The sequence below is a fragment of the Desmodus rotundus genome, chromosome 4 (assembly GCF_022682495.2).
Source record: "Desmodus rotundus isolate HL8 chromosome 4, HLdesRot8A.1, whole genome shotgun sequence".
Lineage (NCBI taxonomy): Eukaryota > Metazoa > Chordata > Mammalia > Chiroptera > Phyllostomidae > Desmodus > Desmodus rotundus.
Window position 1 is genome coordinate 177,558,939 of NC_071390.1, and position 12,007 is coordinate 177,570,945.

Consider the following 12,007-nt stretch of genomic DNA (forward strand, 5'->3'; position numbering starts at 1 on the left):
ATGCGTTGAAGGAACGGACGCTTTATCACTTTCAGTACAAGGCTAACACGAGGCAAAAGACCTCGGTTATGACACGCCAGGCCTTGTAACGGCTTCATTGGAACCCACAGTGCTACGGGATTGTAGGCAGAGTGCTAAAGAGATCTGTGGCAGGTCGTCGGAGTAGGCAGCCAGACCTCGAACAGGGAGGGCCACGTAAAGACACATGAGGGTGAGGTCAGTGTCAGCTGACATGCACGGAGACTTAGTATGCACTGGGCACTTAGTATGCTCTAAGCACTTCGTAAGGACAAATTTACTCATTACCACCATCCCCAGAGGGCAGGTGCTAGTGTTCATGACCTTGTTGCAGAGGAGGAACCCTGCCCAGCTCACAGGTCGTAAGTGGCTGGGCTGGGGCGTCACCTTGGTGGGGCACCTGGCCCTGGAGGCTGTGCTCCTCATGTGCACTCCCTGGAGAGCAGGCCCCCACACATGCCCTGAGAAGGGACTTCCGAGGCCACGTCAGTCTGAGAAAGCTGAGTCCACACATATGGCTGTTTTGCTCCCCAATTCCGCAGGGCCTGCGCTACAGCAGAGTGCATTTTGAATTTCCGAAAGGATGTCTTTTCCAAACACCCTGACCACAGAGACCGTTGTCATGGAGTTTTTTCCAAAAGCCTCGAGTTCCAAGAAAAGCTGTTTAGGAAACATTCCTCTACACCACCAACGGTTTCCAAAGGTGCCTGTGACGCCGATCTTCCTGAGTGTCCCGGTCACTGAGGCCGAGTCACAAGCCACTCTAAACGCAGTGCCTCGGCACAGCAAGGACCACTTTCTACCTACCAGTGTGTCTGGGCTCCGGGGTCCGGGAGCTGCCTTGCTGGGGGTTCTCAACACAGAGCAGCGGATGGCAGCGGGGCTGCCTCGCCTGAGGGCCTGACGGCCGGGGGAGCCGCCCGGGTGTGTGACTGGCACAGCGGCTGGCCCACCCGGAGAGGTCTCAGAGACGGGGCAGGAGCTCCCACGCCTTTCACACCTCAGCCTCCGAAGCCACACACTGGCCTTCTGGCCCTGTTCTACGGCCCAGGCAGGTGCAACGGTCCACTCAGGCTCCAGGGGAGGGGACAGAGGCCTCGTCCTTTGGAAAATGCAGATACCTCCCGGGATGCAGTCCCGGGACACTCACCGCAGCCCCACTAACAGTGATGGGGGCAGTGACTGAGCCTCCATCCAAAGCACCTGGTTTACGGTTGGAAGGTACAACGAAAGAGAAACTCCATTTGCAATGCCAGAACAAAAGGTATAAACTAACAATAAAAAAATAAAATAAAAACCAAAGCATAAACTAATTTAACAAGAAAAGTCCAAAATCCATATGCGAAAAACTAAAAGATGTTCTTAAGAGATACAAAAAAAATACTGTAATGAACAAGAAAGTGTATTATGTTCTTGGAGAGAAAAGAGAAATGAAAAAGCCAAACAGCACAAAGACGCTGGCTCTCCCTAAGCTACAAACACAACGGGATCCCACTCCGAAGCGGGAGAGGCAACTGTGAAACACACGCGAGACGCGAGACAGCGGCCGGTCAAGAAGCTGCCGCGTGCGCGCCGGCCGCACCGAGGCCCGCAGGCTGAGTGAGCGTCTGGAAGCAGACCGGTGACGCGGCAAGGGCAGCAGGACGGGAATGGCAGCGCGCAGCTGGCAGGTGAGTGAGTGTACAATGTAAACTCCGACGTGGCCGCACGTTCGAAACTGTTTATAAAATGTGGTGGGGATGGGGAGGGGAGTCAAAAAATAGCCAGGAAAACCCTAAAAAAGAAAGCGTGATGTCAGGGCGTGAAAATGAAACAGAACGTTCACAGAGTCAGTTGTGTAGAGATCTTTACTCTGCAGTGAGTGGGGCCGGGACAAACAGGCAGTCCCACGGGACGAGGACAGCAAGGCCCCTTCCCCTCCGCTGTACGCGCCAAGACAGACTCCAAACGCATCAGAGCCACCATGTCAAGAACGGACCGTACGGGTGAGAGGTACACGGGTGCATTCTGGCGTTCCCCTTCCCACTTCTTTGACGATGAAAACCTGGCTCCCAGCACCCTCCCAGTGATGCCTACCACTCAAAGTTGTTGCAAAGACGAAATAAAATGGCAGACCAAAAAAAAGCAGCACTTACAGTGTTAAGTACTTCACCAACGATCAGAGCGTAGAAGTTACTGGGGGCTTCACAGGTGGATGGTGTAGGCAAGACCTTGAAAGAGGAAGACCTCGCCAGGCAGAGAGAGCGGAAGTGTACTGGACACAGGACCCCAGGGGTGAACGCTCTGGGTCAGAGGACGGGCGTTGAACATTAGAGACTTACTTGGCTGTTTATAAGGAATGATTTAACACGTCCACCAGCCTGGATGAGAGTTCCGGTCACTCCACATCCTCCCCAACGTGTCACTTTTATTTAACCACTCCAGCATGTGTGAGATGATGTGTTGCGTTTTTAACATTGATCTGGCTGTGAACCAACCACACACAGAAGAGAACAGCGAGCCCTTTCTCCAGAGCTGCCAACCCAAAGCGCCCCCCTCCCCACTCCCGCGTGTCTCAGTATCTCCTAGACCCGAGTGCTCCTGTGCGCGACCACAGCGCAACTGCCAGAGTCAGGAGACCCACAGCAGGGAGCTCCCCCGTCCTTCCCCCACACCTCGCTCTATTTTGACCAGTTATCTCAATCATGTCCTTTAAAACAAAAGGGCCCAGTTCAGAATCACACTGCGCCTGTCATTCTCTCAGTCTCTTTCGGCTTGGAATGGTCCTACAGTCTCCCGGAGTCCCCCGGCCTTGACCCCGAGGTGCTGTGCCTGTTACCCGGTAGGCCACCCTCAGTTTGAGTCTGGCCGGCCTTTCCTTGTGGGTGGATTCAGGTCACATGTCTCTGCATTAAGGAGGAGGTATCTCTGCGCACTCTTCTCGCTTCCGCTTCCGCTTCTGACCTGCTGCGTCGGAGCTCACTGGGACCACCTGATGGAGGCAGTGCCTGCCCCACTTCCCCACCCAGAGGTCACTCCCTCCCACTTTGTAATCAGTAAGGCCTGGGGCAGGGGATGCTTGGATACTAGGTAATGAACAATTTCAGACTTTCAAGTGGGTCACTTATTTATTTCTAGCTAGATGGATTCATGATGTCCCATTCTGTCCAGTGGGTTATAACCTGCTACTACCACTTACTTGGATGCTCTAATTGTCTCCAGTTTGGCCAGTAGAAGCCCCTGCAAAATGGCTCATGTCCTTTTGCACACTCCCATCATTCTCTGAGACGTTCCTTGCTTTCTGGTGCAAGTGTTACAACCGGAGCCTATAAAATGAGTGTTACAGGCTCATTTCATACTTGTCCTGCCCCAGAATCAGCCATTTCTCCAAGGAGCCCTGGTTCCTGGCAGCTGAAATTGCTATTTAGAAGCCAAGACCTGAGTGCTACGTGCGCTTATTGCCACTGGGGCATCACCGGTCCCAGGCCCTCTCGGTGGCCAGTGCTAGAAAATATATGCATGTGTCTTGTATATATTTTCATATATATTTGCATATGTCTTGCATATATGTGTCTTGCAAGGAACACACCTGTGCACACACATTTACAACCACATGTGTATCTATGGAAACTGCAAGCCGCGAGTGCACACCGGTATGTTCCGTTCCCAGCCAGCACCACAGGGTCTGTTCTGGCTTCTTCCCTTCACTCTCCTCCAGTGAGAAACCCGGCTCCCGTTGCCCTCGCGGTGTTTACTATCTGACCAGTCCCTCTGTGTACAGTCAACCCGCCATCCCCACCACCAGCCCTCCCCACGTGCACATGCCCTCTCCTCGCTGTAGCCCCGCAGCTCGGGAAGGATCTGACCTGCTCTGGGAAACTCGCTCCCCACCACTGCACGTGCCCACCTCACTCTGCCCCACTCCTGGGCCGCACACTGATTGCTCACGAAGGGGAAGGCTTAACTGACTTCCTTTTTATTTTATTTTATGGGTTATGTTATTACATTTGTCCTGATTTCCCCCCTTACCCTCCTCCACCCAGCACCCACCACTCCCTCCAGCCATCCCTCCCCGACCCCCCAGCATTGTTCCTGTGCTGGACTTCACATCCCCATGGCTATCCTGTAAATGCCTATTTGCACTTCTTAATCCCCTCTCCTCTACACCTGGTGCCCCCACGCCCATCCCATTTGGCAATCATCAAAACGCTCTCCGTATCCATGATACTGTCCTGTTCTTCTTGTTTGCTTAGGTTGTTTTTTAGATTAAATTGTTGACAGATATATATTTACTGCCATTTTATTGTTCATAGTTTTGATCTTTTTCTCAAGTAAGTCTCTTTCACATTTCATATAATAATGGTTTGGTGATCACGAACTCCTTTAGTTTTTTTCTTGTATGGGATGCTCTTTATTTGCCCTTCGATTCTAAATGATAGCTTTGCTGGATAGAGCAATCTTGGCTGTAGGTCCCTGCTTTTCATGACTTTTAATATTTCTTGCCAATCCCCTCTAGCTTGAGAAGTTTCTTTTGAGGAATCAGGTGACAGTCTTATGGGAACTCCCCTGTTGGTAACTTCTTTTCTCCTGCTGCTTTTAAGATTCTCTCTTTATGTTTTGGCATTTTAATTAAGATATGTCTCAGAGGGCCTCTTTGCATCCATCTTGTTTGGGACTCTGTGCTTCCTGGACTTGCATGTCTCTTTCCTTCAACACATTAAGGAAGTTTTCTTTCATTATTTTTTCAAATAGATTTCCAATTTCTTGCTCTTTCTCTTCTCCTTCTGGCACTCCTATAATGCAAATGTTGGACCTCTTAAAGTGTTCCCATAGACTGCTTATACTATCCTTGCTTTTTTGGATTCTTTTTTCTTCTGCTTGTTCTGTTTTTTTTTTTTTACTTCCTTATTTCCACATCTATGATTTGATTCTCAGCTTCATCCACTCTACTGTTGTTTCCCTTTAAATTGTTCTTTATTTCAATTTGTGTATCCTTCCTTTCTGACTGGATCTTTTTTACGTTGCTGAGGTCCTCCCTAAGTTCCTTGAGCATCCTTATAACCAGTGTTTTGAACTCTGCATCTGATAGAGTGCTTATTTCCATTTCATGTAGCTCTTTTTCTGGAGTTTTGATCTGCTCTTTCATTTGGCCTACGTTTCTTTGTCTCCTTGTTTTGGCAGCCTCCCTGTGTTTGTTTCTATGTATTAGGTAGAGCTGCTTTGATTCTGTCTTGGTAGGGTGGCCTAATGTGGTAGGTGTCCTGCAGGGTCCAGTGGCACAGCCTCCCCTGTCACCCAAGCTGGTTACTCAAGGTGCGCCCTTTGTGTGGGCTGAGTACACCCTCCCCCTGTAGTGAGTCTTGGTTGCTGTTGGCAGATCAATAGGAGGGACTTACCCAGGCCAGTCAGCTGCAAGGAGTGGCTGTGACCACTGACCACCAACCTCTGCTCTCCGTGGAGGATCAGCTGTGCAGGGGCAGGGTGTTAGTGCTCTGATGTGGTCTGTAGCTGTCCACTGGGTGTGCTGGCCCTGGGGTTTCCCAGGTGGTACAGGCCAAGGTCAGTCTTGGCCCCACCTGCGTTTAGCCTGGGGCCACCCTGCCCGAGCTATAAAGCAGTCTGAGAGGGCTGCTACTTGTGCTGGGCTTGGAGATTCCCAGGTGAAGCCCAGCTGTGAATCTAGGCTGGCTTGTGCTAGTGCCCATCCTGGGGATCACTGAGGCCAGCTGCTGCTTGTTTGAGAGGATTTAGGAAGTTGTGCAGTATGAGCTGAGCCAAGTCCAGCTATTCAAACAGAAAAGCAGCCTGGGTGGGCCTGTACGTTGGATGGGGTGGAGTCTCTAGGGACCTCCAAACTGGGTCAAACATTAGTCAGGTTGAAGGAATCTCAGGTATAGCACCAGCCTATCATCTCTCAGTGGCTCTGCGGGGTAAGGGCTCAGAAGAGGAACAATGGCTCACCCCAATGCCAGACACTTCAGCCTCTCCCCATGTGCCACTGGTGCCCTTCATACTGCCACCCCGGCACTGGAGCTCAGAGGGAGAGAGTCTGAGTAGGTGAGTCCGTGTGTAGGTTCTTTAAGAGAAACTGCTTGGGGTTCTGGCAGTTTCTTCCACCAACTCATTCCCTGCTGGTTTTTGCAGCGAGAAGTTGTGGGGACTTATCTTCCTGGCACTGGAACCCTGGGCTGGGGGGCCTGGTGTGGGGCTGGGACTGATCCCGAGTTATCCCTCCTGAATTTCTATCTGCCACACGAAGGTGAGAGAGCAGCATGTTCTGCATCTGCGCCCTTCCTACCCGTCTGGATGGTTTAATTCCTTAGTTGTCAGGCTTCCATTCAGCTTGATTTCTGGCAGTTCTGAGTAATGGTTGTTCTATATTTTAGTTGTAACTTTGCTGTGCTTGTGTGAAAAGGTGAGCCATGTCTGCCTACGCTGCCATCTTGACCGGAAGTCTCCCTTAATTGACTTCTAAATAAAGGGCTCTTTTAACGGCTGTCATCCCTTCTGTGCAGAGTTGCTAATGTGCTGGTTTTCCATTTAAAGTGAATGGAAGCCCGCAATGCAGCAGACTTAGATAAAGTTCGGTGCTTTTTTTTTTAAGGGATAAAAACAGATCTAATTACATACACAGAATGTCTACTGAAATCCCTCAGGGAAATTACAAATTGTCTAGTTGAAGGGAATTTGAAAAGGAACCATTTTTAAAGTCCCAGAAAGATCTGTTTATACCCCATGGCTGATTTAAATCACTTTCTCTAACTGAAGGCAGAGCATTTCATAACCGCAATCAACAGAGTCTCCACCTGGCCGACATGTTTCCAGGCCCCTTATTTGGAAAACTTTGGGATTTTAGTTAAAATGGTAGAACAAAAGGAAGTAGGAAAGAGGGTGAGGCAGATTTTTCAGTTTTGAAACAAAAAAACATGTGGGAGAAGTTCTTCGTAAGCCTTAAATAAAGCCCTATACAAATACAAGAGAAAGTATTCCTACCCCTGGTTCCAAACTTCTTTTATGCCCCCAATGAAGGCTCTAGGTAGAAAGAAGATATATTGGACATACAAGACGATAGCACAGTCATTTCGAAAGTGGCTTTCACGCTGAGGTGCCCGCTCAGGCACAGGGACTGTGCACTCCCACAGAGTAAGAACGGTCTCACGCTCCCAAGACTGAGCCACCGGCACCGTCAGCCACTCACTGGCTGCACCAGTGTTCATTAGGTGCTAGGAGTTCTTCAGGCCAGCGGTACTCACAGCGCAGTGCCCGCACCAGAACCAGACCAAGGACCTGTCTGGTCCTGGTCTGCTAACAGACACATACAGAAACGAAGAGTAAGCATTTAGAAACATATACAGCAACCCCTGACATTGGCAGTGAACCAGTGGACTCAGCTCTGGTACAGGGAAAAGGCCAGTTCAGGTGTCATCCCACTGCTGCAGTGGGTCACCTGCCGCATAGGCTGGGAACGTGTCCTGTGCAGCAGAATATACCTCAGTCCCCAAGGACGGCAAAGAATGAACAACGGAAGTGGTCCTTCACCTCGGAGAGCCTGCCCCCGAGCCAGGGGCCTGAACACTTTTTCTGTAAAGGACCAGACAGGAGATGCTAAGCTTTGTACACCACATGTGATCTCTGCGTCATATTCTTTTTCTTCTTTCATTTAAAAAACCTCTAAAATTACAGAAACCATGCTTAGCTTACGGGCTGCATAAACACAGGCAAACGGCTAGCTCTGGCTCATGGGCCAGTGTGCCGAGGCCTTTCCAGGCTAGGAGTGAGGCCCCAGCTGCGGGCAGAGGAAGACAACCCAGGGTGGGGAAGATGGGGAGAGGGGGGTAAAAGGGCACACACTTTCAGCTGTAAGATGAGTAAGTTCAGAGGGTCTAAGGTAAAACATGGGGAGTGCAGCCGGTAACGCTGTGTTGTAGAAATGAAATTCACTGAGAGAGGAGAACTTGAATGTTCTGGCCAGTCATTTTTTAAAGATACGTGTGTAAGGTAACGGATGTGTTAATTAACCAGACGGGCAGGAACCCTTTCACAGTGCTCACGCACGTCGGATCACCACGATGTGCGCTTTACGTGGCTTGCGACTTTAGATGTCAACGCTGCCTCCACAGAGCTAAGCTGTAAAAGAAGACAAATTCACTGCTACGGACCTAGCATCGTTTCTTGTTTTTCTTCCTCTTAGTCGTCGTCATCATCATCATCCCCAGTCACTGACAACACTTACCGACTGAACTCTTACTATGCCTCGGATCCTGGGTTGGGGCTGTGGATCCAAAGAGGTAAGAGATGATGCTGCCGCCACCAAGCTTCCCGCCTGGCTGGGCGAGAGGCCTGAATCGTAAGCAGTAATGTAGGGGCACGCTCTTCAAGGACCAAAGGCGGATGGTGAGAGCACGTGCTGGAAGAGTACCGATGGTTTTTTTTTTTTAAGGAAAAAAAAATGGAATACAGCAAAATTTTGATCTTTTTGTACTAAGTTATGGGAGTAAGTAATAAATAACTCAAGGCCACATGGCTGGCATGAGGCAGTATTTTCTGGAGTGCGTCTGCCAGGCATCTCAAGAGTGGGGGCTCCACAGTGAGCCCCCTTTGGAAGATGCCATGAGGCCCTGCAAGGCCTCGGAGAAAGAACTCTGTGCACCAGTACTCGCCTTGCTGGACCATGGAGACAGGTCTCAGAGTGGCGCTTTCTCGGAACACCCAGGAGATTCGCACCGCCATCGCCCTTGAGAATTCACAGCAGGATGCACTAACCTTCTGGTCATTAACTTCAGCCCGCACTGATCAAGTGGGAAGGAGCCATAAAACTGTCTGGTCTTCCTATCTGCTGCTTCACAGCCTCCCAGATGTTAGGGGCACCATTATCTTTCAGGCTAGTGTGTTTTATCCTTCTCAACCTCGAGACAGAGAAATAGCCCAAAGTGTCCACTCTAAGGACAGCACTGTACCGGTGAAAGCGACGTGCTGAGTGAGGCACTGAAAACCAGCACGTTAAGGCACCTGGGCCATGGGGCAATAAGAGGATCCCGCAACCCGCCCCTCGGTAAGAGAAACAGCTGTGTGGAGAGAGAGGCCTCGTGTTTCAGTCTGGATCTGCCCCTGCACTTCTGCATGACTGATGACGCCTTCACAAAGGAAACCCTCTGAAGCAGTGCAGACGACCAGGTTAATTCTGATTTCTAGGTTCCTATCTTAGACCTCTTCCCCCAGGAAAAACAAACCCAGTGCCACAGAACCCGAGCACTTTCTGGAAAGAGGAAATGTTTCTGATTAGCTCACGTGGTTTTTCATTAGAGTGTACACCCAGGAGGGCATCTGATGGCTATTTCAACTTAAATCACAGCCAAAATGTCCGTGCTATGTGGCAGTCAGGACAACAAAGAGCACATTTCAAACCCTTCGGGGTGACACAGCCACACAGGCTGATGTCACATCCGGCACAGGCCCACGGCCTGCCCAGTTTATGGGCTCTCACTGTGCAGACCTGAGGAGCCTGGGATGAGTGATTGCGCCCCATTCCTTCCTTCCTTCCGAGACTGTGAATCGAGCACCTACTCTGGCCGGCTCCAACCAAGGTACTGGGAGCACAGGGATAAGAGGCACAGGGGCTGCTGCCTTCAAAGGACTCCCCGTCTTGTAGCAGGAGAAAGAAGAGAGAGGACACCCCAGCGACAGCAGCACATCCCTCAGGGCTGGCTTCAGGGACTGTCCTAAGAACATGCATGATGGAAAAACGCAGACAGGGCAGCTGAGCCCACTTCTAAGAAACAAAACATCTGCACCCAATTCGGAGTAAGAGCCCTTTGGTACGATGGATGAGGATGACAGCACCCTTCTCTGAGGGCAAATCCCAGCCTGGGACACCGTCCTTCCTCGTCTGTGGAGACACCTGAACGACCAGACCGCCCCTTCAGTGACCAACGCCCTCTCCTGTCCCCAGGAACTCAGCAAGCACAGTAGCACAAGAGCGACGGTGCCACAAGCGGTGAGTATCGGGCCCCTCACACCTAGTTCATCAGAATGATTTTCAGCAGCAATCACCGCCAATCAAAACAGAACAAGACAAAAACAACCCACCAGACCGACCGACCAGCAATGAAGGAACTCCACTTACAGCCTAAGGACCTTCAGGGGCTGCGTCACTCACTCGTCAGCGTCCTTCACGAGGGGTGTCCCAACCCGGGCGGGCACTGGGCAGCCAACAGCTGAGGTGGTGCAGTGGCAGACAGTGTGCTGCCCCTGACCATGACAATGTGTGGGGACCTCAGAGAAAGGAGCCCCTGACAGGGACCTCAGAAGCAGGCAACATCTGACTCGGGGCTGGAAGGGGGCACAGGAGCTTGTCTGCCAGATGCACGGGGGACAGGGCAGAGACTAAGTATGGTGAAGGACATTCTGGGCAGAGAACCGGCAAGGATGGTGGCACGTGAGCTTCAAAAAACAGGCTTCATTAGAGTGCCGAGCACTCAAGGGCGGGCACAACCCAAGGGGACCGACTCAGAAATGGGGGCCACAGCCCGGTCGCTGCAGGCCTCGAACTGCAGGCTGAGGGGTTGTGCTCTGTGGGGCGTGGAAGCAGAGGGGCGCGGACACCGCATGCACTGCCTGGCAGGCAATTTCTGGGGCGAGGGGGAGGGGACGGGGAGGGAGGGCGGACTGCAGTGTGAGCGGTCACACCGTTCTCTCTGAGGGTCTCGTGCTCCAAGTAACTGGCACAGGGCAGCTCCTCGGCAGGAGCCATAGCTCACTGTCTAAATGAGAGCAATTCCCAACTGACCGATTTTAATTTGTGAGAACCTCTGCTGAGACCCAGGCGCTGAGGAGGCAGTGGGCAAGCCTCTGCTTCACTTGGGGAACTTGTCCCGCCTCCAGCGCCTGGGTCCGCCTGGTACAAGGAAGCAGAGCAGGCCTCTCTCCCTGGGGGCGGGGGGTGAGACCCAGTGGCCAATCATCTCGACAGTAAGTCACACATCACCAGAGGCTCACCGTCCCCTCCAAGGCTGGACCCAAAGCCTCTGCCAGCACTGCTGGCTTCCTCTCTACTGCTTCCCAGATACCGCTCTTTCAACATCCCAAGCCCACTGTTTGGGAAATCTGCTCCAGTGACCCTGACGCTCATATGCGAGTCCCGCCGTGCAATGCTGGGCCAGTGACCCAGGCTGTCTGAGCCTCCATTTCCTCGGGACATTAATACGTATTGATAGAGTGGCTGTGAGGATCAAATGGACGAACACACTGCCTGTCACACGGCAAGTGCTTAACAGCTGATGCCAGTGCACAGGGACCTGCAGTAACTGCTCACACTTACAAGGGTTGTCGCCGGCACCGACTCACTGTCCTGGCAGCAGGGTTGCTCCGTCTCACACAGTGAGGGTGGCTAAGCGATCTCCCCGGAGTTGCACAGCCTGCGGGTGGCTCGGCCAGGACTTGAACACAGGCTGTCTGGCCGAGAGTCTGGGCTCTTGGGCTCCAGGCTACGTTCCCTGATCGTTCCACACCCCCTGAACCGGGTGCCAGCCCCACTGCCGATGGTGTATGCTGGTCGAGTCGGCCAAGGTTCCGAGTCTCTAGGGCCGCCCAGGCTGACTCTAAGCTCCTTGAGGGCAGAGGCTACGCTCTCAGGGCCTCGCGCCATAAACAGCACGTGCTGACCGGCAACTCGGCTCCTCTCCTCACTCCCTCCCACCAGCGCTTCTACTGGCGGGCACCGGCAGCTCCTACCCCGTCTCACCAGAGCACAGGAAGCAGCCGACACCGCAGGCCTGGGACTGCTCTCCTTCGCAAGGCCCACTTGCAAATGCAGCCCTGGGCTGGGGTCTGGGAACCCAGACTTGGCCTCCTACCACCCCAGCCACTACAAGTGGCTCACTGGGCTGCACAGTAGCACAGACAACGTGGCTTTCCTTCTGGTGTCTGGAGTTTTGACATCTGCCAGGTAGCAGGTCCCACCTGACTGGCCTCCAGTAAAACGCCTGAGCAGTGAGTCTCTCATGAGCTTCCC

At 52.2% G+C, this 12,007-nt stretch overlaps 1 protein-coding gene across 2 annotated transcripts in view; it reads right to left on the reverse strand.

Annotated features, from left to right (window-relative positions):
- The window catches only part of STX18 (syntaxin 18), a 100,931-nt gene that overhangs the window by 16,380 nt on the left and 72,544 nt on the right, over window positions 1-12,007 (reverse strand). The gene's annotated exons all lie outside the window — the stretch shown is intronic.